The sequence below is a fragment of the Talpa occidentalis genome, unplaced genomic scaffold (assembly GCF_014898055.3).
Source record: "Talpa occidentalis isolate TD23 unplaced genomic scaffold, MPIMG_talOcc4v2.1 talOcc4.2, whole genome shotgun sequence".
In the NCBI taxonomy this organism is placed as follows: domain Eukaryota; kingdom Metazoa; phylum Chordata; class Mammalia; order Eulipotyphla; family Talpidae; genus Talpa; species Talpa occidentalis.
The window spans coordinates 127029042-127053733 of NW_023602073.1; the positions used below are offsets into that span (position 1 = coordinate 127029042).

At 38.7% G+C, this 24692-nt stretch overlaps 1 protein-coding gene across 2 annotated transcripts in view; it reads right to left on the reverse strand.

Annotated features, from left to right (window-relative positions):
• EPB41L2 (erythrocyte membrane protein band 4.1 like 2) overlaps nucleotides 1-22762 on the reverse strand; it is a 196413-nt gene extending 173651 nt beyond the window's left edge. The window contains exon 1 of one of the 2 annotated variants that reach the window (XM_037520381.2): nucleotides 22667-22762. The gene's annotated coding sequence lies outside the window, so the exon portion shown is untranslated. Of the gene's footprint in view, nucleotides 1-7695; nucleotides 7998-22666 lie in introns of those variants that run through there. The other variant, XM_037520384.2, reaches the window with a different exon arrangement.
• Between the last annotated feature and the right edge of the window lie 1930 nt (nucleotides 22763-24692).

Consider the following 24692-nt stretch of genomic DNA (forward strand, 5'->3'; position numbering starts at 1 on the left):
TAAAGATGTTAAGAGAAATCTGACATTCGAACTCTGGAAATATTTTGTTCCAATAATAATGAAATAGTAAAACAGCTTTATACATGGTAAAATATCATACAATATAAAAATAAAATAAGAGTTCTTAAGAGATCATCTAACTTCACTCTATTTTTCCATATATTGATGAATTAGCGCCTTGGTATTACGATTTAACTCTGCTTTATGGAACTTTTCTATAATGTAAACGCTTTTTGTGCTATAGTGTCAATAGAGATTTGGCCCTACTCGCCAAAGAAATTTTTATTGCCTTTAAAAAAAAGAAACAGGCCCAAAAGGAGTCATTTATGCCAAGCCCCTCCAAAACCTACTACCTAACCTAACTGCAGTTTCAGCTTCTCCCTAAATGGAATTTTAAATCAATCTGGAATTTCCTTGTCAGCACCAGTGAAGTTAAGACCCTCCTGCCTAAAAGAAGGTAGCTTTGCCTGAAATAATCTTTCTTTTCTTGTCCCACCTCTTTCCTCATTATAAACACCTTCTATTTTGCATAATTCCTTGCCATGCCTTTCTTTCTACTTGCTAGATGGTTATTGCCTGATGCATGCACCTAAAAGATCTTTAAAATTAACCTGGTTGGACTTTTTTTTAACACTTTCAAAGTGTGCTAGGGTCATGTCAACAGGACTCAGGAATCAACCTGAAGGGGTTCCTACAGGTCAAAGGTAAGAAAATTTGAATATCAGAAGAATGCCTGTACTTGATTTAAAATACACTAAATATATAACACTTCCCCAAGTCAATAATGATTTAAAAAAAATAAAGACAAAAAACTTGAGACACTATTATACTATTAGCTTATTCTGAAAGCTGGTAAGGGAAAAATATTTTGCTTGTACTTCAAATTAAAAAATATGTATTTCATGATTAAATAACCCACATGATTAAATAACCCACAATAAGGGAAAGCTATTTTGCACAGAAAATTACAAATTTAGAAAGTCAAAGAAACGAAAACTTTTTATATGATTTAAAGTTTCAGTTTTGCAAGACGAAAAGAATTCTCTGGAAGTTAGTTGTGTCTTGTCACTGTAGTTAATACATCTGAACTGTACACTTAAAAAGTTAAGAAAATTTTAGGTGTATTTTATAATTTTTTTAAATCCCATTTATCACCATTTTGCCACTACCAATGAGACTATTTATTCAGGAGAACACCAATAGATATTGACATTATCTAGGTAAAAAAAAAAATAGGTAAAAGATTGACAGGTGAAACACTGACAGAGAAGTTGATGTTTGTCAAGTGCCAAAACCTCACTGCTCCTAGACACTATGTCAGTCTCAAAAGGAAAACATAATTTTACAATGGGATGTTCCACTATCATCTTAATCTTAACTTCATTACAATGAGATAACTACATTACATGGCTCCTGATATGATGCACTATAAGGTATACAACGTGGCTATTAAGTACTCTTACCTAAAATGTTTATAATAAATCTAATCGCACCCTTAGATCTCAATTCTACTTTAGAGGACACAAAGTTAAATGCCATAAGGAAACAATCAGAGAAACCCAGATGAAGACTCTACAAAACATTAGGATGTATCTGACTTCTCTAGAGCAGATTTCTGTCAGGGAAAAAAAAAAAAGCACAAAGAGAAGGGCAGAAGGCTATTTTTATGTTACAAGTGACCTATATGATATAACCATAATGAAAATGCAACCTGTACTCCTTGACATCCTGGTTTGATAAACTATAAAGGATGTTATGGGGATGACTGCAGAGACTTTAATATAGTCTGAATATAAGATACCACTATAGAATTACTAGCAATTGATAGTTATATATTAACAGTGATCTGGTTAAAGGGGGAAATGTCTTTTTTTTTTTTACTATGAATAAAGAAATAAAGATACTGGCGTGAAAGATCATCAGTTCCATAATTTAAATTACTGCAGAGAAAAAAATGTATGATTACCAGTTAATGCAATGAAATAATATGTCTGGACAATTGTCACTGATGGCTACTAAAAACCATCAGGGAAACTTTAAAACATGCCTGAACCAAAAGATCAACCTTCATCCCAAAAAGAGAGTCAAGCATACATTGTGTCTCTTGAAGAAATGCATAAGAAATAAACAACAACTATGAAGGATTTTCCAAGCAACCACCACCAAAAATCAATCTTGAACCCAATTAAGCCTCTGATCTCCTACCAACTTACAGGAAATTCAGAAGAAAGAAACACCCACTACAGGGTGCAATCAACAAAATCCAGAATGTAGGAAATTCTAAAGAAACAACGTAATTTATTTAACAAACTGAAAAAGAAGAGAAAGAAACCACATATGAAGATGTTTAAAAGACATATATATCAACCAAATATAACTTGGACCTTATTTGGGCAAATTTGACCTAATTTGAACAAATCAAATATACAAACATTTATGAAGCAAATGAAAGACAGGCACACTCACTCGATATCTGATATTAAAAACATACTAAATTGTTTACATAGGACAACAGAACTATGGTTTTGTTATATTTGGTGACATATGCTTACCAAAACCCTAGAAATTTAATTGTAGGACTAAGGCTACCAGAGTGTCTGTAGTGGTGTAACAACAACTGAAGAGGGAGAGCCTATACACACAAATCATATACCATGTTACTTCAATAAAATATATAAATACATTAAAAAATAAAAATCAGTATGTATGCCCTTTCTTAGGCAGATCAAAAATGCTGGGAAATTATATTCTAGTAATAAAGAAAAAATTATCTCTAGAAAAATTTACTATCTACTGTCCAGCTAGTGAGTTGAAATTCAAGGCAAACTGGCCATTATTATTTACTGGCAATAAAAACTACTAATAAATCCAATAAATAAATAAATAAATAAATGCACTTACCCATCACAGACATATAAAAAATTATTTTTGATTGATGTGATATAATGCCTGGGATTTGCTTTAAAACAATCCAACAGGATGGGGCCTCCCTGGGAATGCAAGGGGTTAAGACACAACCTATGAAGCTATCCGCAGCCACTGCAGCACGAGTTCAATTCCCAGTCAGGGAGCTACCCACATGGCATAGCAGACCTCTCCTGACTCGCCCACTGCTTCCTTCAGCAGTGTATTTCATTCAATCCACCTGTTCTGTTCCCCATTCTGTCTCTGGTGAATCCTCTTACTCCCATACTTCTGGCCTGTACCCCAATTCTTGTGTGCATAAATAAATAAATCTTAAAAAAAAAAATTGAACAGGAAACAGGGGTTTGAGATTCATAAGTGAGACAAACTTGTCCATAGGTTGATAACTACCTGGAAGATGGTAAACGGGGATTCATTATTTTATGCTTTCTATCTCTCTGTTCATATACAATTCCATTACAAAAAGCTAAAGAAATAAGGAGGAGAAGAAGGGAATGCTATTACAGCATCTTCAACTAATCATGAATCTCCTTTGCCTACTACCTAGCATAATGACCACTGACTAAAATAAAATAATGTAAAATCTGGCAAAAAAATTTACCAATAGCAACCAAAAAAAAAAAAAAAAAAAGACAAGGCCCATACAAGTCTCAGAACAAGTGAAAAAATAAGAGGAGATTCTAGTGACTAACAGTGTGACCCCATATCCAGCTTTTACAAACCACAAGAAAAAACCCTCGTGGTGGGGATATGGCTGTTCATTATACTATCTTTTCTATTTATTTGTACCACTGAAATCTTCCATAGTAAAAAGTAGAAAGCAAAAAGATTATAAATATATTTCAAGAGGATCACTGCAAAACACCATTCCCCACATAAACTGGTTGCTTTCTGATGTGCCATCTCCCCACTTTTTCCCTTTTACTTCCAATTACCAAGGAAGGGAATTGGGATGGAGTCACTAACAACACTTGCTTACATAGTGGGAAATTTAACCAGCAAAACTGAAATGTTTCCATATTGTGCAAGAAAAATCAAGACTGATTTCATTGTAAAATGTCTCACTTTAACTGAAAACTTGGTTTGTGGTCTATAGAAATTACTAAGGCATCTGTTTTCTCCCTTTCTCTTTTAGAAATGAAGCTGGACTAGAAAGTCTTGTGTAATTTGTATTTGGATGTGATGTTTGTAGAGGATTATTATCTTCCCAAACTTCTAAGTGGTTCCATCTGTTTTTATGAGGAATTGGCTTAAGATGATTTCAGAAAATGAAGAGCTAAGTAAGTAATCCAATTGCCTTTACAATTAGCTTTAGTATCCGCTTTGTATATTTTTCCCTATACTCTTTAGGTGGTTTTAAAGGAAAACCAGTGAAATATTCCTGCCAAAAAAAATATTAATAATTGAATCTAGAGCTGATTAAAAAAAAAAAAACCCTTTGTATGTAACTATCAATTTGCAGGGCAGATGAACAAGATAAGCTACACCAAAGGGATGAAATTAGAAAAATAAAAATTGTGGTAATGATATAGGACAGTGCCTCCAACATATACATAACAAGGAAACATAAGAGAGAAAAACAAATAGGACCTATAGATTAAAAAGAATTAGTAATTGCAATTTGGATTCTACTCAAGGAAAAAACTATGAAAGAAGCAACGTAAACAGACATTTGAACAGACTGAATATTAAATGATGTTATTAAAGGTTTGCTGTTAATTTTTTAAGGTTTAATAATGATGGTCATTGTGATTCTTTTTCCAAGCGTCTGATCTTTCAGATATATAAGTGAAATATATGCATATGGAATGATAAAATGGCTGGGATTTGCTTTCAAATATTAAGATCAGAGTGGAAGGAGTAGTGATGGAGGTAAAACAAAGCTAGTCATGAGTTAACTGTCATGGCTGAGTGTTGGGAATGTATCGGTGGAGAAGGGGTTTTATTCAATTCACTTTGTATATATTTAAAACTTTCCAAATCAAGTTTTTTGTAAAAAAAAAAAAATAGTAAGAAGCTTAAAAAGTTTTTAGTTGAAAGAGTTTTGCCTAAAAAATAGTGAAATATTTATGGCTTAAAAAAGTACAATAAAGAATAATGGTAAATTCAGAATATTTCTCTGAATGTAGTCACAAAACCCCTCTCCTATGTAATCACCTCCCAAGAAGTGACTATCAGCCTCTAGCTTGGGTCCTTCAAACACTAGGGAAGTCAATCCTTTTCTTGTTCTTTTTTTTTAAAGATTTATTTATTTATTTATTTATTTATTTATTTATTTATTTATTGATACAAGAACCGGGGTACAGGCCAGATGCGCAGGAGGGTGAGAGGATTCACCAGAGAGAGAGTGGGGAACAGAACAGGCAGACTGATGAAATACACTGCTGAGGGGAGCAGCGGGCAGGACAGGAGAGGTCTGCTGCGCCTTGTGGGACCCTTGCTGTCGGCTGGGATCAAACATGTGCTGCAGAGGCTGAGGACAGCTTCACAGCACTGTGCTCAACCGCCTGCACCACCAGGGGAGGTCCAGTCACTCCTTTTCAACACAGCCCATTCTACTCTCTGTCTGATCCAAATATTATTAAGTTTTCATACCAGATAGGAAACTTTCCTTCTCTAAATCTTAAGTTTTGCCCACAGAAAAAATATATTTCAAACAGATTACAGTCCATTGATGCTGTGAAATCAAGTGAATTGTGCACTGGCATTTATTATTACCATCATTATTATTATTTAGGAAAAAATAGAGCATACTGCACATAGTAAAAGTAAGAACTAATATATGAAACTTATCATATATATGTATACATGCATACATACACACGGGCTTCCATATTCAATGAGGGGTGAAATAAAGATACAAAATCTATTTCTTACAATGGGTTTTGTCCTAAGAAAGTTAAAGTCAGTGCTCAGAAGATGACTCTTAAGAGGCTGCCCATCCCAGCAAGTCTTGGCCCTTCCGTTATTTCAACAGCTACTTCCTCCTGTGCTATAATTTCGCCTAACTTCAACATCCCAGGCATCCTTCCATGGACATGGTATATATCAATTTGTCTAAGCTTTCACTCACTTTTGCTGAACAAATATATATACCTAGCACACACTACATTTCCCTTAAAATGTGGTATCTAAAAAATTGAGGGCCTCCCCGGTGGTGCAGCGGTTGAGCGCTGGGTTGCGAAGCTGCCCGCGGCCTCTGCGGCGCCGGTTCGATCCCCGGCTGCTCCCCGGCCACCAGAGGAGGGTCCCACATGGCGCGCAGACCTCTCCTGACGCCCGCTGCTCCCCTCAGCAGTGTACTTCGGTCCTTCTGCCTGCTCTGCTCCCCACTCTGGCTCTGGTGAATTCTCTCACCCTCCCGCGCTTCTGACTGTACCCAGTGCATGTATAAACAAAACAAACAAATATAATAAATAAATAAATAAAAACATGCCTCTATAAAAAAAAAAAAATTAAAAAAAAATAAATAAATAAATAAAAAATTGAGTAAAATATTCCAGGTCAAAGCAGTATACTCCATTAGCGTCATGTCCTGCACAAAACATGTCACATACTTTAAAACTTTCTTTGAAATACTGATAGAGATGGCCCTAAGTCATATAATGATTCAGAGTTCAAGAGCAAGACTTAGCCAAGAGAGAATGAAGTTAATAGGTTATGATGGTAAGTGAAGTCTTGGGTGATTCAAAATTAGGGCTAAGAATAAAAGACTGAGGACAGAATATTGAGAAACAGAAAAACTGAAGGATATGAGATGAAAAGAGGTTCACAAAGAATAGAAGTAAAACAAAGAGTTCTAACATGTCTTTTTTTTTTAAGATTTATTTATTTATACAAATACTGGGTACAGTCAGAAGTGCAGGAGGGTGAGAAAATCCACCAGAGCCAGAGCAGGGAGCAAAACAGGCAGACTGACGAAGTATACTGCTGAGGGGCACAGTGGGTGCGGCAGGAGAGGTCTGCGTGCCATGTGGGACCCTTGCCTGCGTCCGGGGATCAAACCAGCGCTGCAGAGGCTGCGGGCAGCTTCGCAGCCCAGCACTCAACTACTGTGTCACCAGGGAGGCCCCAAAAGACTATTTCAAAGACAACATGGTTGGTGAATAATATCAGAAATCATACATGAAAAAAAAGTTCAGCAGATTTGAAAACAGGCTCACCTATTACCTGGAAAAGAGCAACTTCAGTGCAAATATAAAAACAGAAGAAAGTCCCCTGTACTAAGAAATAAAAAGACATCTACTTTCAAAAAAACTTCACATAAGAAGTACATGGCTCTTCTGTTTTAGAGCTCTTTCAAGGACTTCATCATTAAGCTGACTTAAATTTTATTTCAAACCAATTTCATATTGTTTATTTCAACTAATCTTTGAAGCTAAAAAGACAATCCATATAGAGCTTACTAAGTTTCTTTATAAGCTTCTATGAAATCTATAACTCAGATCACTAGTCCTTGTTTGTCATAAAAATCACTGGCAAAATATTTTAAATAGATAACCAAGGTTAAAATTTCAGTAACAAATACCACCAAAGACATCCTGCTACTAAAGTTTTTCCCCAATGTTGCTATAAATATGCCATGAAAACTTCCATCAAATATTTTGCCAAAAATTCTATGTCTATGTTTTTCTTATAAGGGCATTTTAAATTATATTCTTCACAGACAGAAACAATGAGTCATAGACAATATTGTCTATGCATTAAGACTTATTCCAGGTCATCTGAACCACTTAAGACAGAACAGACACAATGAGCAACATCACTTACCAGATAACTGATGAACTGAGACTGAGACTGATACTTGGGGCTAAAACAATTTCTGTCTACCTACTGCTGGGGGGGAGGGGGCGGAGGAGAAGGGAAAGGGAATATTATCGGGTAACCTGGTTTGTTAAAATTCCAGTCACTGTGGAACTAGGACAAACTCCCACAAATCTACACTTTTCAGACAGACCAATGATGGCCAATGTTCCAAAAATAGGTCTGGCCCTTCAAGGTATTCGCTGAAGATAAAAATCTTGATCCTTCAATGGTACTTTGAAGCTGGGCATCAACAGTCCTTTGTGACTTGTCAACATTCCAGATGGATTCAAGATTCCATTTCTAACAATAGTGGGAGTAAAGGAACACATCAGCAATTACCACCTCACCTTCTACACGCTTCCACTTTTCCCTTTCTCTTTGTAACTAAAGTCAGTCAAGAAACAGAGTAGAATCTCATTAACTGCTTCAAGTTTCAAAATGAAAACTTACCCACCCACCCCCAAGTGATCAAATGACACCTTAAAACAATATTCAGAATAGCTATCTGCAGGAAACTAAATGCAAGTAGAAACAGGGTGTGAAGAAGGAATTTACATATTCTTAGAGATAACATAGTGAAGAATCAGGATGATGGGCTCTGGAACCAGTCCTGGATTCAAATAAGAGTCTGCTGTTAATAAGCTGAGTGATAAAGAGTAACTTAAGTCTTCTGGTGCTTCAGTTTTCTAATCAGGGAAACCTAGAATAAACAGTACCTACCATATAGCATTACTGGGAGGATTAAATGAGTAAAAATATGTAGACATGCCTATAAAACAGTGTCTGACACATATCAAGTATTCAAGAAATGTTACTTATTATTATTGATATTTTGATTCAATATGTAATGTCTTTACAAAAAAAACTTTATAAATTTTAGTTAAAAACACAAATTAAAATATAAAACAATCTGTCTCCAACACAGAGATTCTTCCTGTTAATTAGAAAAAGCACTGCCACTCTTACGAGATTGTCAGCTTCAGCTCTATTGCCAACTTTCTATATATGATTTCTAAACTAGTATATGACCAATTTTTGAGGCACACACTCTCTCTCTCTGCATTGCCAGACAGAAACATACACATAGCAGGCTGCTGTGATTTTTATAACTGTGTAGTCTGCTAAAAAACAAAACGTTTCACTTGGTCCAATTCCAACATATTGCCACTAAATTACACTAAGCAAAAGATGAAAGAGGAGGGCCTCTCTGGTGGCACAAGGAGTTAAGTCTCAGCACTGTGAAGCTATAGCAGCCACTGCAGCACGAGTTTGATTCCTGGCCAGGGAGCTGACCCATATGGCACAGCAGACCTCTCCTGTCTTGCCCCCTGCTCTCCTCAGCAGTGAATTTCAGTAAATGCACCTGTTCTGTCCTCCACTCTGTCTCTAGTGAATCCTCTCACCCCCCACACCTCTGTCCTGCACCCCAGTTCTTGTATGCATAAATAAATCTTTAAATAAAAAAAAAAGATGGAGGAAGTATTGTTAATATCCTATAAATTTTGAGAATATACTAGAATTTGAAGATCAATTCAGATTTGGTCTAGAAATTGTTGGGTTTTTCTAGCAATAGCTAAAGCATTTCCTTAATGCTCACCAATATTTCATCTAGATGAAATTGCTTTCAATGAACAAAACACTATTCAGGTACTTATCTCAATTGCGTATGTCATAAATAAATGAATTTTTGTAATTCTGCAAAATCAATAATGAACATGAACTTTAAAGACTAGAAAGCACATGTCAAAAAAGGAAAATCTCACTTATTTACAGATGAAATTACAGTACCTGGAAGTTGCTCAAAATAATTGGGGCAGAGTAAGGGTAATCAGGGAATGGAAGGGAAATAAAGATGAAACAAGACCAGCTGTGTGCTAGTAATTATCAAAGCTGGCAACACGGACTCTTTCTATGACAGTTCTCTCTACTTCTGAATATATTTAAGATTTACCACAATAAAAAGTTTTAAAAAGAAAAATACTTAATACTTTTTCTGTAACTTACAATGGTACATTCTTTCACCAAAAAACACTGCAAGAGATAATCAGATACAGTAAAAACATGGTTAAAAATAATCTAACAACAAGAACAAAAAATAAGGTCCTTAAAGAAGAACCACATGATCCTTCATGGCTATCATGTGTGTTGCACAGGGCAAGTAACACAGAGATCACAGATCAACAGAGTGCTCTGGACTCACCCATGAGTCTTTGCATTTAAGCTTAGAGCATTGAGGATAAAAGTGAAATGGCTTCAATTAGGAGAAAAGTTAGAGCCACATCTGTGCTACATCTGCTGCCCACATCTATGGCTCTCCACTGCAGAGCTGCAAAAGAATATCTTCAACATACCTTTATTTTTCAGTTTTTGGGTGGGGGAGGATGAACACATTCATGTTTCCATATGTGTGTAATTTAAAACAGACAATCTTGGCATTAAGGAAATTAAGACACAGGCTTTACTGATGCTGATTTCAATGGCCAAGATCCAAAAGCAGTTCTGGTTACAAGCTTATGGATAAACTCTTGATTCCTTTGTCAGTGGACAGCCCCAACTCATTAGCTGGCACTCTAACCTTTCCCATGTACAATTTTGATTCATCTTATTAAAGGAAAAAAAAGTTTTCTCTTTTTTCTCCCTAAGAGAACTGAATTTAAAAAATTTTTTCAAGTTAATTCATTTAGCAACTTTTCTACAAGTCTAAAAGCAATTAAACAGAGTACTGGGGAAAAATAAAAGACTGTCATAATAAAAATGGCTGAATATGCCCCATTGTCTAGCATATGGCTACAGCACGACATTTGCTTTTCAAATACTTGTGAAGGCATTTGGCACCATTTTCCTATAATCCCATAGGGCTTCTACTTCCTTGTTTTCTCAATAGTATTTCAAAATGTTGACACATTTATTGAACTATTTTTGGAAGACCTAACTCTGTCTACCTTCAAGGTTCAAGATATAAATATCTAAAAGCTACAGGACAGCCCTTAGCTATAAAACTTGGCAGGCTTCCTGAGTTCTCCAAGAAAACTTCAATTGGCAAGTCCATTAACAGCAAAAGAACACACTGTAGAGGGAAGAAGTCTGGACACAAGGCTGAGCAATTTGGCAGTGCCTGGAGCACCATTTCTAACTTGCTGAATGACTGGGGACGCTTTAACCTCTTTCTGACTCACTTTTCTTACCTGTCAGATCTCTGGTACAAAATAATTTTAAGAATCACATGAGAAAATGTTCTGCAGATTTATCTGAAAAGAATGACAAAAATAAACTTTACAAATAAAGCAGTATTTTTTTTTAAAGAAAACACTTAGAAGTCTATATAGTTATAGACTCAGTCAGCATATATGGTTTTCAGTTGTTACCTATGAGGAGAAAGAAGTACCTGAAAGCATCTTGATTAAAAAAAACATATTTTCAACCTACTTTAGAGATGTTTCTTAATTTTTAGTATTCACAGACCTACTTTAAAGTTTTTACAAAATCTAAACAGCCACTATATTGCTATGTAATACTCATCTTTAAATCAAGTCACAAAAAAAAAAAAAATGACCAATTTTAGGGGCCTCCCTGGTGGTGCAGCGGTTGAGCGCTGGGTTGTGAAGCTGCCCGCAGCCTCTGCAGCACCGGTTCAATCCCCAGCCACCGGCAAGGGTCCCACATGGCGTGCAGACCTCTCCTGCCACCCGCTGCTCCCCTCAGCAGTGTGTTTCGTCAATCTGCCTGTTCTGTTCCCAGCTCTGGCTCTGATGAATTCTCACCCACCCGCGCTTCTGACTGTACCCAGTGCTTGTATAAATAAATAAATCTTAAAAAAAAAAGACCAATTTTAGCCTTATGCTAAGCAATATCAATGAAATCAGCCTTTCAGTTCTTATATATTTTTCTAATGCATACGAACATATATATTAAATGTTAAAAGGAAAAGATTCATCTGTGTACCACCTCAAATCATTTTAATGTACCACCACACTTTGGGAAAATACTCTCCAGATCTACTGCCTACAACACCTTCTGAATTAATGAATAAAGCAGAATTTGTCAATCTTTAAAACATACTGAGCAATTTAACCAACCATGTATATACATGAGCCTTGGATTCTTCTTAGATATTCCTTAGCCCTCACAGCCACTATCTTATTCAGGATCTCCATTTTTGTTTATCTTTCCCCAAAACTCATATACATAAATCCCTAACTTGTACATCTTCACCCTAGTGTAAATACCACTCTGTTTATGCCCTGCGAATGAAATATTTTACCTTAAAAGTATTTAACAGAATGTACGTAAGTTTAAAGTTTCCTCTAATCACCCAATCCTTACTGAAATTTATGTGTGCCAAGCATGTGTCCTCAGTCTAAAGACAGACAAACTAAGATATTAAGTAAACTCTAAATCTGATACATATTCAACAAATTCATTTTTATTGAGTGTTTTTAATCTAGTTCAACTAAAAAAGGCTTGAAAGTTTGTGTACTGAACTAATCCTTGAAACAGTATAGGAAAAAAATATAATATACGGGCTGAACTTTTCCTAGCAAGTACCTTCTTACTCAATGACATATCAGTCATTGTTCCCATCTACCTAAATGTTCACCCAATTGCCTAAATTTATATTCTCTCTCTCTCTCTCTCACTGTCTCCCTCCATATACACATATATAACTCTCTCTCTGTCTCTCTCTATATATATATATGAAACTAAAATTCAACTCAGCATCTTGCATAAAAAAAAGAACAGTTTTATTATGGCTACAGTCCTTACTAATGTGAGTACCATGGAAATCAAGGGAATTATATTTCTATCAGTTTAAAACTCTAAACCCAGTGGAATGAACATGAGTTAATTTCTGCTCCCTCCTAAAACCACACTAAAATGACAGTATACAGCTAAAAAAAAAGATACAAATATACAAGCATACACACACAACCAGGAGACAGGCCAGCAGATGAGACATATCTACAGATTTTTAGATGATGGAAAACAGATGTACATAGTAACTGACTTAGCAGAGCAAAGGAAGCAAAAACCATAATTCCTATTTTGGTGAGTACCTACAAGAAACAATCAGATTGCTGGAGAAGCCCTAGAAGCCTAGGAATTGGAAGTTCCAGATACCTCTGAGGGCTGAGAAGAAAAAGCTAAAAACAGGGGAGATGCTGAAAGTAAGTATAAAGAACTGTTAAGCCCTTTCTACATATAAGCACATACCCACACACCCGCTCCAAAATTTTTCAGCAAGAAGACAGGCAGTTCAATCTAGGGAACTTGAAGGAAGAGAGGTTTGTGGTAAGTGGGTAGATGTGATATAGAGAAAACAGGAAGGCCAAGTCACTCACTCAACAGATGTTTACAGAACGCCAACATGGTGTCAATGTAATAGCCACTAGAAATATGGAGTGAACAAAACGGGAAAAAATATTTGCCCTTATCCAATTTAGATTTCTGAGAGGGGACTAGTCAAAAAACAATAAAAACATATAGTGTATCAGAATATAACAATACTTACTGAGGAAAAAAAGGATGGGATTTAGGGCATGTTATGGGAACAGGGTTATAGTTTCAAGTAAATAATCCTGAAAAGCAAAAATGAAAGAGTTAAAGAAAGTCATTCAGGTATTTGATTGAAGAGCATTCCTGAGGTAAACAACCTCAAAGGCAGGGTGTAAGATACCATGTACACAAATAATGAAAAGGACATTATCAAAGAGAAAATTCAGTGACCAAGGAATAAATTGGAAAATAGGGGGGAAAAGAGTCCATGAAGAGTTAAAAGAAAACACTGAAATTTCCCCAAAAAGGTGAAACAAAAGGACAAAGTAGTGGTATCAGGGAGAAAGAGGTAACAAAACTAAAATGTCAATCTACAAAATCCGATATCCAAATAGGAATTCCAGAAATAACAAAGAACGTAAAGGAAAAAATTCATGCTAGAATACCTCTGAAAGACATGTTTCTAAGCTGAAAGGGGCCCACAAAGTACTTCGCACAGTGAGTGAAAAAATTCCCACATTGAAGTATATCATCAAGAACTTTCAAAGAAGTTCAAAGAGAAAATCCTGAAAGTTCTAACAAGAACAAACCAGGCACATATACAGAAGCAGAAATTAGAACTGCATCAGTCTTCTCAACAGCAACACAGGAATGCTAGAGTATAAAGCTAAATACTTTCCAATTCAGAGGGAAAGTGATCACTAATTCAGACTTCTATACCCAGCCAAACTATAAAAGCTATAAAACTGAAAATGTAAAAAGGCACTTTAAGAGTGAAAAAAGTTTCTTTAAGATGTGCAAGTTCTCAAGAAATTCACCTTCCATTTGCACTTTCTTGGAAAACTACTAGAGGTTGTACTCATGTAAAATAAGCAATAAGAAAGAGACATGGAACTCAAGAACCTGGGAACACAGAAAGAAAGGCAAAGGAAAGTCTGAGAATACAGCTGCACAGATGTTCTAGAAATAAAACCAATCCAAGAGAATGTGAGACCTGGGAAGAATGTCTCAAAAAAATAAAGAAAATTATTTTTGAAATAATTTTCAACATAAAGGCTAAATTAAGGATGGATACAAAGAAAATTATGCAAATGAAAAATATAGCAACTAACAAAAAGATGTAAAAGAAAATAAATGAAATCAAAGCACTTAATATGGTTTAGCTGTTGCATATATGTGTTTGTGGAATGAGAGAAGAATGTGAATCTGTGTATGGGAAGAAGGCATTAATAAAGGAGGCTAACTTCAAGTTAGAAACTCAACAGGTATTACCTGAATGGGAAAATTAAAAAAAAGAAAAGAAAATTGCATTAATTAAAAAAAAAAACAGAAAATAAAGCCAAAAGGAATGAAAGTGGTTGCCTATGGTATGTAAAGCTCTGTCATAGAGTTAGGGTAGAGGTCTCTGCTTTTCTTTAAAATCCATACAGCAGTACCTGACATTCTAAATGACATACAAATACCCTGGGGAATGCCATTTGTATAGTAAATGAAATGGCAAAAATTATAAATCCACTTGAAAGATAAAAACTGAGGGGGGTGGGGACATCTTATTTTGATGTATTTTATATACTAGTATATTTTTCTTATGCTGAAACAGCAGATTGTAAACACTATACTAATATGTAAATCAAAATGAAGGGTACTCCTGATTCCAGCCTGATTTGAAAGCCACACAACTAAAACTAAAAGTAATATTCAGTCAGCTTCATAATTCTACCTTTACAAAAGAAAGTAGGAGGCAAAAAACCAGTTAGGAAAGCAAGATTACCTTTTATAATTTAGATACTGTCAATGCCAACAAATTCCTAAAAACTTAAAGTTCTACAGAGTAATAACATCAAGCAATTAAAAGCAAAAACAGATCCTCCCTAGCAGAGGAAATAACAGCATACAAGTCATGTGCCCTTGAGCAAATTATTCTGCTTTTTAAGCCTCAATTCTGTAAAATAAGCTGCATACAGCAATTTCAAGGTGTTGCTATAAGAAGGATGAGGAATATCCCCCGTCATACAGTTGCTGACGGGCCAACTGTGATCCAAAACTGTTATTTTCTTCTTCTTCTTTGTTATTCACGTTCTTGACCTCACTGGTTACTTACAATGGAACCTAGAACAAAACTGGCCTACCAGCACTTTTAAAATCCACTTGTCCAGGACAGGTTAACAGAAAACAAAGCAGTTAATATAAGAGCATCTGATGCCAAGACAGGGCTGAACACAAAGCGAGCAAGAAGTGACAAACAGAAGTCTACAACTATAGAGAATCTTACCCAAAGAAGATAGAGGAGGGATGGCGCAAGGAAGGGAGGGAGAAAGGAAGGAATTAAATTAGCCCTAGTCTCTGGATCCAACTACCAGGAACATACAAAGGACAGAGGGACAGGTTATACTACATGCTTGAAATGAGCAAAATTCATATTGTAGGAAAATATACAGAACTAATCAAGTTTCTTTAATAAATAAATTACAAAGAAACAAAGAAATGGGGGAGCTTCCTTGAAGTAATGATGTTCTTATGAGGAGGGTAAGGCAAGGTTGTGATGAAATGAAAGGGAAAAAAGAAAACCAAACACCCCATTCTGAAAGTATGAGCTCAGAAAGCAGTGGTTGTATAAGAGGCTGTCCTTTGCAGGCTTGTCACTGTGGCCCTCTAGGGCTTTTGTGCCTGCTATACCTGGGGCACTGAATCTCTCCTTGGCCACAACTCATTACAACAATACCCCTATTCCCACAAAAAATAAAAGATGTATCCATACCGTGTTCACAAGAACAGGAATGTATGTCTGGGGACGTATTCTAAATTATATGGGCCTCAAAGTTGACATCTACATCCACAATAACTGGAAAGTAAATGGAGTTTGAATCTGAGATCTTCTACTAAGCTGTGTGACTTGGACAAGCTGATTAACTTTTCTGAGCCTCAGCTTCTTATGTCCAAAAAATAACATAACCTTATACCCTTGGGATGTTTTTATCAGGATTAAGTATTATTAAATAGAATTATGTGCATAAATGATGTAGGAAATACCTGGGAAGACAGTGGGTCTTCAGTAAAAAGTATTTCCCCTAAAAGGGGAAAAAATAAAAAGATATAAAGGGGAAACTGCAATTTATTAGTGTTTAAAGCTATATCAGCCAATCAAAATATATGGAACTGGATTCCATCAAACTTTCTCAAAAATTGATACTTGAAATAAGTATCAATTTGAATACCAACAATTGGATATCTGATATCCAGGAATGTTTAGTGTGATAATGATATTCCAGTTATGTCTACAAAAGAATTCTCATCATCTAGAGATACACACTGAGATAGTAAATGATGAAATGAAAAAGCTGAATAGCATACAAATAAGGTACAGCTATAGGCTGGTGGGGTAAAACTAGGATTTGAGAACTGAGAATCCGTTTATGCGCAATGAGGCAGAAAGCCTAAGAAGAAACTAGAAAGAGCATGCTTTCATATCTTACTGTATGCTGGGCTACATAAACTATGAGTGACCCAAAGGCCAGTACTCACAAAGGGAGAGACCAGAAAAGACTGCTGGTTCAAAAGGCAGAAAAGCCCCATTCCCAGGAACGCCTTCTATAAGGTCAAAATTAGTAAAAAGGGTGCAAACTCAATAGTCTCAAGGAAACAGATATCTAATTTGAATGAAAAAGTCTAGAGGTCAGGCAAAAGGAAAATGGAAGGTCTTTGGCAAAATAGGAAGAGGAAGACCTGTCCAAAATGGAGCAGAAACTACTAAATTCTAACTGATGGTTGGTTGTTCCAAAGAACGACCCTAGGCCCAATGCTGCCAAGATCCCTCAATTTTTCCAGAAAAGTCTAAAATATATATTTATATGGAACCTCCCAATATCTTAATGTTAGCAACTAATTTAAAATAACGTATTGGGGGAAAAAAACATGTCTGCAGGTCTAGTTCAAGTTCAAAAAGATATGCTAGATGTATGTCAGTCTTATTTGATGCCACATGAAGAGACTTAAACACATTGGATAAAAATTCTACTAACAGCCTTCTTTCAACAAGTTTATGAAGTTACAGAGAAAGGGATACATGCATGCAAATAGTACACTCAGAACCAGACATCTCTAGTAACATAATAAAAAAGACTACATTCTCCCTTTTGTTACTGAAATTAGATCCAAACAGCTTTGCATGGAGATGCTTTCTGGTACCCTACCAAAAGTGGCAGACGGTTTGTTGAACGAAGTTTCCTAAAAGTTAAAAAATTCCACATATACTGTACTGAAATTGTTAAAAAGTGGTTTTAACTTGTGATTCATCGTAGAAAATACAGTTTCATATCAAAGACTGTACTTCCACACAGATAATTATCCCTGAGCACTGCAAAAAAATTTCTTACCACATATTCACAAGCAAACCACTAGGTCTTTTTTTAACCTAACAATTTTCACAGATACCAGGCATTATGTGAAGCATTTTATAAGCATTTAATCCTCATATAACTCTATGAGGTTATGAGTGTTAACCCCCTATGAAAGATAAGGAAACTGAGGCTTACAGAAATAATTTACCCACAGTTAAACTGGCATTAAGTGGCAATCTAACAAGAACCAAATAACGTAGACTTATTACTGATCACTTCTAATCGGTATCCCCATCGAAGAAAATCTATGAAGAAATACAGCACATTCATTAAGGTCAGAGGTAAGAATGTAAGCAGCCAATATAATATCAGAATTCAGTTTAACCATGATAATTGGATAAAATGGACAAATGAAAGAATTCAATTGAATGGAAATAAGCACAATGGGAGAGGAGGGGACTCAAGTGCAAAACAGGGTAACATAAAAAAAAAAAGGAAAAAATAGTATAGTATCTCATTAGACTTAAATTCCTTAACTTCAAAAATAAAAACTGAACTTGATCAGCAGATTCTTCTCTCCAAATCCCTTGCAAAACCTGTTCCCAAAAATCTCTCATATTTCCATTTTAAAAGTAACTAAGAATATGAAATTAGTCCAATTTCAAGAAAAACCAGAAGTAGTATAAATGTGCTCACAGGTCACATGAGGCCGATTCCTATGCTAAGGGGTAAGGAGTAAGACACATCACTTTAACAATGAGAAAACCACTAAAATTCTCATTAAAATACATATCCCAAATACTATGCTAGACATGAAAAAACACACATCAAGAAAACCCAGACAGATCTCCAGCCAACCACAAAACTAAGGGAAACAATATCCAGAAGAAAAGCGAATCCCCTATCCGAAGCATTACTTACATGGTATTTCTACATGGAAATAGTGCCAATTTTCAGAGATCCTTACTAAAAACACCTCCAATATACTATATAAATGTTCAACAAACTGTTTCATCAAATTTATGAAATAGAAACAATGGCATAGGTGTTTCTCTCTCTCTCTCTCTCTCTCTCTCTCTCTCTCACTCACACACCCTCTCTCATACAAACACACATACCAACACACACTTTGGCGGAAAAAAACTAATAAAAGCATCTGTTATCACTATCAGTTAACCAAACTGCTAGAAATGGTTTCTTTCCTTTTTGGCTTACCTGTAACTTTTAAATAATGATACTAATATTCTTGGAGGCCATCCCCTTATAGTTAATGACACCAGGCACTGACTCGATTTTAGATTTTAGTCTGGGGTACCCCTGCCCAGTCAGAAGAATGACAGAAATTGGGCCTCCCAGGTGGCGCAGCGGTTGAGCGCTGGGTTGCAAAGCCGCCTGCAGCCTCTGTGGTGCCGGTTCGATCCCCGGCTGCACCCTGGCCACCGGAGGAGAGTCCCACATGGCGCACAGACCTCTCCTGCCGCCCGCTGCTTCCCTCAGCAGTGTACTTCGTCAGTCTGCCTGCTCTGCTTCCCACTCTGGCTCTGGTGAATTCTCTCACCCTCCCGCGCTTCTGACTGTACCCAGTGCTTGTATAAATAAATAAAATAAATAAATAAAAATAAATCTTTTTTTAAAAAAAAAAAAAAGAATGACAGAAATTTTGTGACTATAAAGTTGCTGATTTGTGCCAAAACATGGCATTCCCAAAGGGTGCTGTGTCTGGAATGTGTGGGGGAACCATATACAAATCTTTTATTAACTCAGACCTTCCAAAGAGACTGGAAATGTTTCTATGTTGAGGGGAGGGGACGAGGGTTGACAGTAGATCTGCTGACTGCTGAAGGTCTAGCCCTGAGAGTCCAAGATTCTATAAAGGGCAGTAAATTAGGGTTTTGGCATGTATTTGCTGACTACTGAAGCCAGCATAAACATTTACTTGAGGCTTTTAAATCTGTAAGGGCATCCAGTGGTTAGGTACAGTAATTCTCAATCTGAAAAAACAAACAAGGCTACTGGAAATGTCTCCAAATAAAGGTGGAGTTAGGGAGGTAGGCACATTTCCTTTGTTTTCACTAAGTTAACAATACAAATTTTAGAAATGCAAATGTTTACTGTGGGCAGTTTTGATCCATATAAACTATTTTATCACCTTATAAAAATACTAGCAATTCGCACTTTTCAAAAATGTCCACATACAACTTTTAAAGTCTATTTCAGTTTTAAAAAGCTAAGAAAGTAGCCTATACTTTTTCCCTTTGAAACAGAAACAAAGTGAAATCTTCAAAAATGTTTAGTATTCTGCTATATAAATTATAAACCTCACATTCCTAAATAAAATGGAAAAGACAGAATCTTTGTAGTTCTCTAGCCACACAGTAATATGAGAGTGGTGGTTCAGAGCAAAACCCAATGTTAAACATAACTATACAATATTACTAATTACAGAGTAATTTTACCAATAAATATTTTGGTTGAGGACTGCTTTGTCATCTTTGCAAGTATTTTTAGTTGAAAGCAAATGATTGGGCAGTACATGTGGACATGGTTATGATTTTTAAATATCTATTTTTAAAATCTGGGGACTGGATACATTTTCCAAATTCAATTCTCTATAACTGGTAATTTTAAAAGGGTAAACCACAAGAAGCATAGGAACTAACTAACAAATCACCAAGTAAGATGAGCACAAAGTTAGCTAGAAACCTCCAAGTGCTCACAAATCTAATAACGAGTCTAAACAGTCACTAAGGCCTATGTACAAGAAAACTACTGAAAGCTACCTCTTCAAATACAGAAAAAGCGATCTGAATTTGTTTTATATTTGCATAGCTATTTTTTGGTGGGTCTCTCCTCCTAAATCTGCAAATTTGCATCTTTCTATTGGACTTAAATTTCATATTTTTTATACATGCCATATTGTATATATGCACAGCTTAAAACAAACAGCTGAAAATATTTCAATAGCAGCTTAAATTTTTTAGACACATTAGTAACACTTTTACTGAAATTCTAGCTTCATTAAATGATTTTTTTTATCACTTTTAATCCTTCTAAGCAATCCACATCCAATGTAGATAACAGGCATTTGAGGTTGGAGGCTCAATTCATTCATTTAATTTCTCTGGAAGCTCTTTACATAGATCTATGACTACTTCAAGAAGGGAAAGATTAAAGATGAGAATGTCTTTCTCAAAGGGGTATGTTTTAAAAGAGGAGAAGCAAGCTATCCTCTTCTTTTACTATAAATGAGCAGCCTCTTGTTCTCAGCAGTCAGTCTGCACACAAGACAACTACTGACTTCAGTGGGAATTCTGCCCAAGAAATGAGGAAGACAGGATAGGATTAAATTAGCCTAAATCCACACTATTGTTCCAAGCCATCACCACTTGTACAGTTCTCCAAAAATCTCCACGGAGTAGATATGTGAGATTTCATGGTGGTTCTCAAACTGAATCACAGGACTGATCACTTCCGCTTTAACAAGTGACTCAGCCTACCTCCTTAAAAGTTGTATCAGCCCGATGGATGTACTTGGTAGGCCCTTATCATATCCAACTTTGCATTACAATGCAGCCCCATCAGTGGCTGCAGCAGCAATCCAGTGATTTCTCACAGCAAAGAGCCTACAAACAGAAACTGAATAGGATTAAGTACTAGTCCTTTCCCAGCAAAACCTGTTCAAAACCTGAGAGTTCTACATTCCGGATCCTGCAGCCAAGAAATTTACTCCGTTTCCCTCAAGTACTAAAAGCCAAGGAGATATATGATAGGACATGGACTAAAATTCTAATTCTGAACACAATAGTATACACACTATAATAATAATGGATTCTAGTGAGAGAAGGAAAAAACAAGGCGATAAAAAGAAGAAACTGAAGAAGGAAAAACAAAGGAAAAACTTGTGAGTCACTGAAAATAAGCTTAAATGATATTAAGAAGGAGAGGACGCAGACACACACATGCCATTTCAGATGCAAGAAGTTCAAGAGCGTGTGAAAAGAATGTGATGTGGTTCCCAAAAGAGATAATACAACACAGCTCCTCGAGGTTCCACCCTCCCTGTCATCCACCAGTGCTGCGGTTGCAGTGATGGGGAATTCAATTTGAGGCATGCTACGTCCGTAGGAAGGGTTCCACACAGAGACCCCTCCCAAAAATAATAAAGTCTAGGCGAGAACTGTTCTAACCTCATGCAAAAACCTTGACCTCAGAGGAAGTGAGAGAACTGGTGAAGACAAGAGTGGATGTCCTCCAGGACACACCGGATACTGCTAGGGCAGAGAGTGTCAGGCTCCAACCCTACTCTGACTCCCTCTCCCTCCCCAGCACTCATCTGAAAATGATCGCCAACCCTGGAGGAGAAAATCCAGCCGTCCGTGGAAAGAGGGCCTGGGGGTCGAAATTTTAAGGATGGGGCGCAGCACGCGCGCGCCTCTCCGCCTCGGCCAGGGTCGCCGGCGCCCCCCGGGCTGCAGCGAGGACCCGCGCGTGCCAGCCTCGCCCAGCTCCCCGCAGTGCCCACGCGCGCGGCGGGCTGGGGGAGCCGAGGCGCCCTCGCCCGCGTTTGCTCCCCCAAAATCATCCCCCCGAAGGGCATCGCCGCAGCCGCGTTCCCAGAGCCCCTGCGCACTTCGCGGGGCGCAGAAGGCGGCGGCTACTCCACACAGGGGCGCGCTCACGCGCCGCACCCCGGGCCCGCGATGGAGCCGGATCCCCAACGCAGCCGCCCCTCGGGGGCCTGCGCCCCCGCTCGCTGGCGGGGCCGGCGCGGACCTCTCCGTGCCCCCCACTCTCCCGGCTCCGACGAGACCCGGCCCCCCAGGAGGGAAGCGGAGAACGCAGCGGAGCCGGGGTGGAGGGATCCAGCCCGGTGCAGCCAGAGCGGGCGAGACTGGGTCGGGGAGAGGAAGAGGAGAGAAGGAGCAGGAAAAAATCCCATGTTCGGCCGCCCTCCCCCCAGCGGGACCGTCCCGCCACCGCTTCCTGCCCGGGATCAGCTTCCAGCTGCAGGCAGAGGGGAGCCCCGCGCCCCCCTGCAGCCCCGCAGGGACCGGCCGCCCGGCCCACGGCGGCCCCCTCCCCATCCGCCATTCCTCCGTCCTCACCCGGACGCCGCACCCCAGGAGCTCGTCTGCCGCGGGGACCCGTCCCGCTTCTGCCCCAGCCGCCGGGGCGCCGGCCGCCTCCTCCCTCCGCTAGGTTTCAAATTGAAATTCCCTGGCTGGGGCCGTCAGACGCCTCGGCGCGCCAGCCCCGCCCCCTGGCGGCGGAAGCCCCTCCCGCGCCCCCGCCAGGCGCACGCCCCGCGCGGAAACCCCGCGCGCCACGCCCCCTGCGCTCCGTCACGCCCCCGCGCCGGCGGGGCGGCCCTTCGCGCGGGATTTGCCACGCGCGGTCGCCGCGAGCCGCGGGCGGGGGTGTGTCTTACCCTCCCGGCTGCCCTGGGGGTGACTGCTGCTGCCTGCCTCGGCGGGGAGGCCTTACGGGGCGTCTGTGCCCGCAGTGCCCTTGTAGCAGCTTTTTTTTTAAGAAAAATTTTTTTTGAAGATTTATTTATTTATTTATACAAGAAACAGGGTACAGGCCAGATGCACGGGAGGGTGAGAGGATTCATCAGAGACAGAGCGGGGAACAGAACAGGCAGACTGATGAAACGCACTGCTGAGGGGAGCAGTGGGTGAGACAGGAGAGGTCTGTGCGCCATGTGGGATTCTCGCCAGCCATCAGGGATCGAACCCGCGCTGCAGAGGCTGCGAACAGCTTCACAGTGCGGCGCTCAACCGCCTGCACCACCAGGGCGGCCCCTTTGTAGCAACTTTCTAAGTCATTTCTTCAAAATTAATCCACTGAGGAAGGATTTATTGAGCAGCTGTTTGGTGGCAGACACAAAACTCGGCCCTGGAGACCCGTAGAAGGAAAACTGTGCCCCTTCTCAGGCTAGGATGACGTGCGTTCACAGACAGGGCCTTGAGAAGGAAGCATTTATTCTTGGTGGAATTGGGGTAACCCCGTCGAGGAGGCTGTTACACTGAACCCAACCAGTGAATAGGATCTCCAGGCAGAGACTTGGAACCTGGGATACAAGACTATGCGTTCACAGACAGGGCCTTGAGAAGGAAGCATTTATTCTTGGTGGAATTGGGGTAACCCCGTCAAGGAGGGTGTTACACTGAACCCAACCAGTGAATAGGATCTCCAGGCAGAGACTTGGAAACTGGGATACAAGACTAGGACATGACTGGAGAAGAGGGAGAAAACTAGCTTAGGCCAGTATGGAAACACACACACACACACACACACACACACACAAGCTACTCCCCTGTTATAGTGTTGAATTACACCCCTTTCTCTCCTAGTCAATCTACTTACATCATCTTTTCTGAATGCTGGCATATCAAAGGGTGTGTTCTGGTGGGTGGCCTCAAGCATTTCCCACTTGTGCATCTCTCCTCCTCTGTCTCCTCCCATCTCTACTGAGGTCTTTAGTGATTTCACCTGGATCAAAGTCAAGTCTCTCTTTTTCCTCCCTAACACAATCTTTTCTAAAAATTAACAATGCCCAGCCTCCCTGGTGATGCAAGGGGTTAGGTGTCAGCACTATGAAGTCAGCCACAGCCACTGCAGCATGAGTTCGATACCTGGCAAGGGAGATAACCCATATGGCGCAGCAGACCTCTCCTGTCTCCCCATCTGCTCCCCTCAGCAGTGTATTTCAGTAGATGCGCCTGCTTTGCTCCCCGCTCTGTCTCTGGTGAATCCTCTCACACACCGCTCATCTCTGGCCCACACCCTAGCTCTTGTATGCATAAATAAAATAAATCTTAAAATAATAAAATTAATGCCAAATGAAACCTCAGTTCCAATGCTGTCCATGTGCTTGATGCTTTTCAATTAACATAGCATATTCACATATCATTTGTTCCTCACAATAACATGAAAAGGACAGTACAAGAATGATCTTCAATTACATCAAAGAGAAAATTAAGATAAATTATTTTCCAAGACAATGGACTATGGTTGAGGACTATGGGTGCTTTGGTGTTGGGAGAGTTGTGGTGAGCACATCTGTGGGGAAAAATCCTCTACCCTCAAAATGTTAACAAGGATATAAAACAATGGTATCTCATTTAA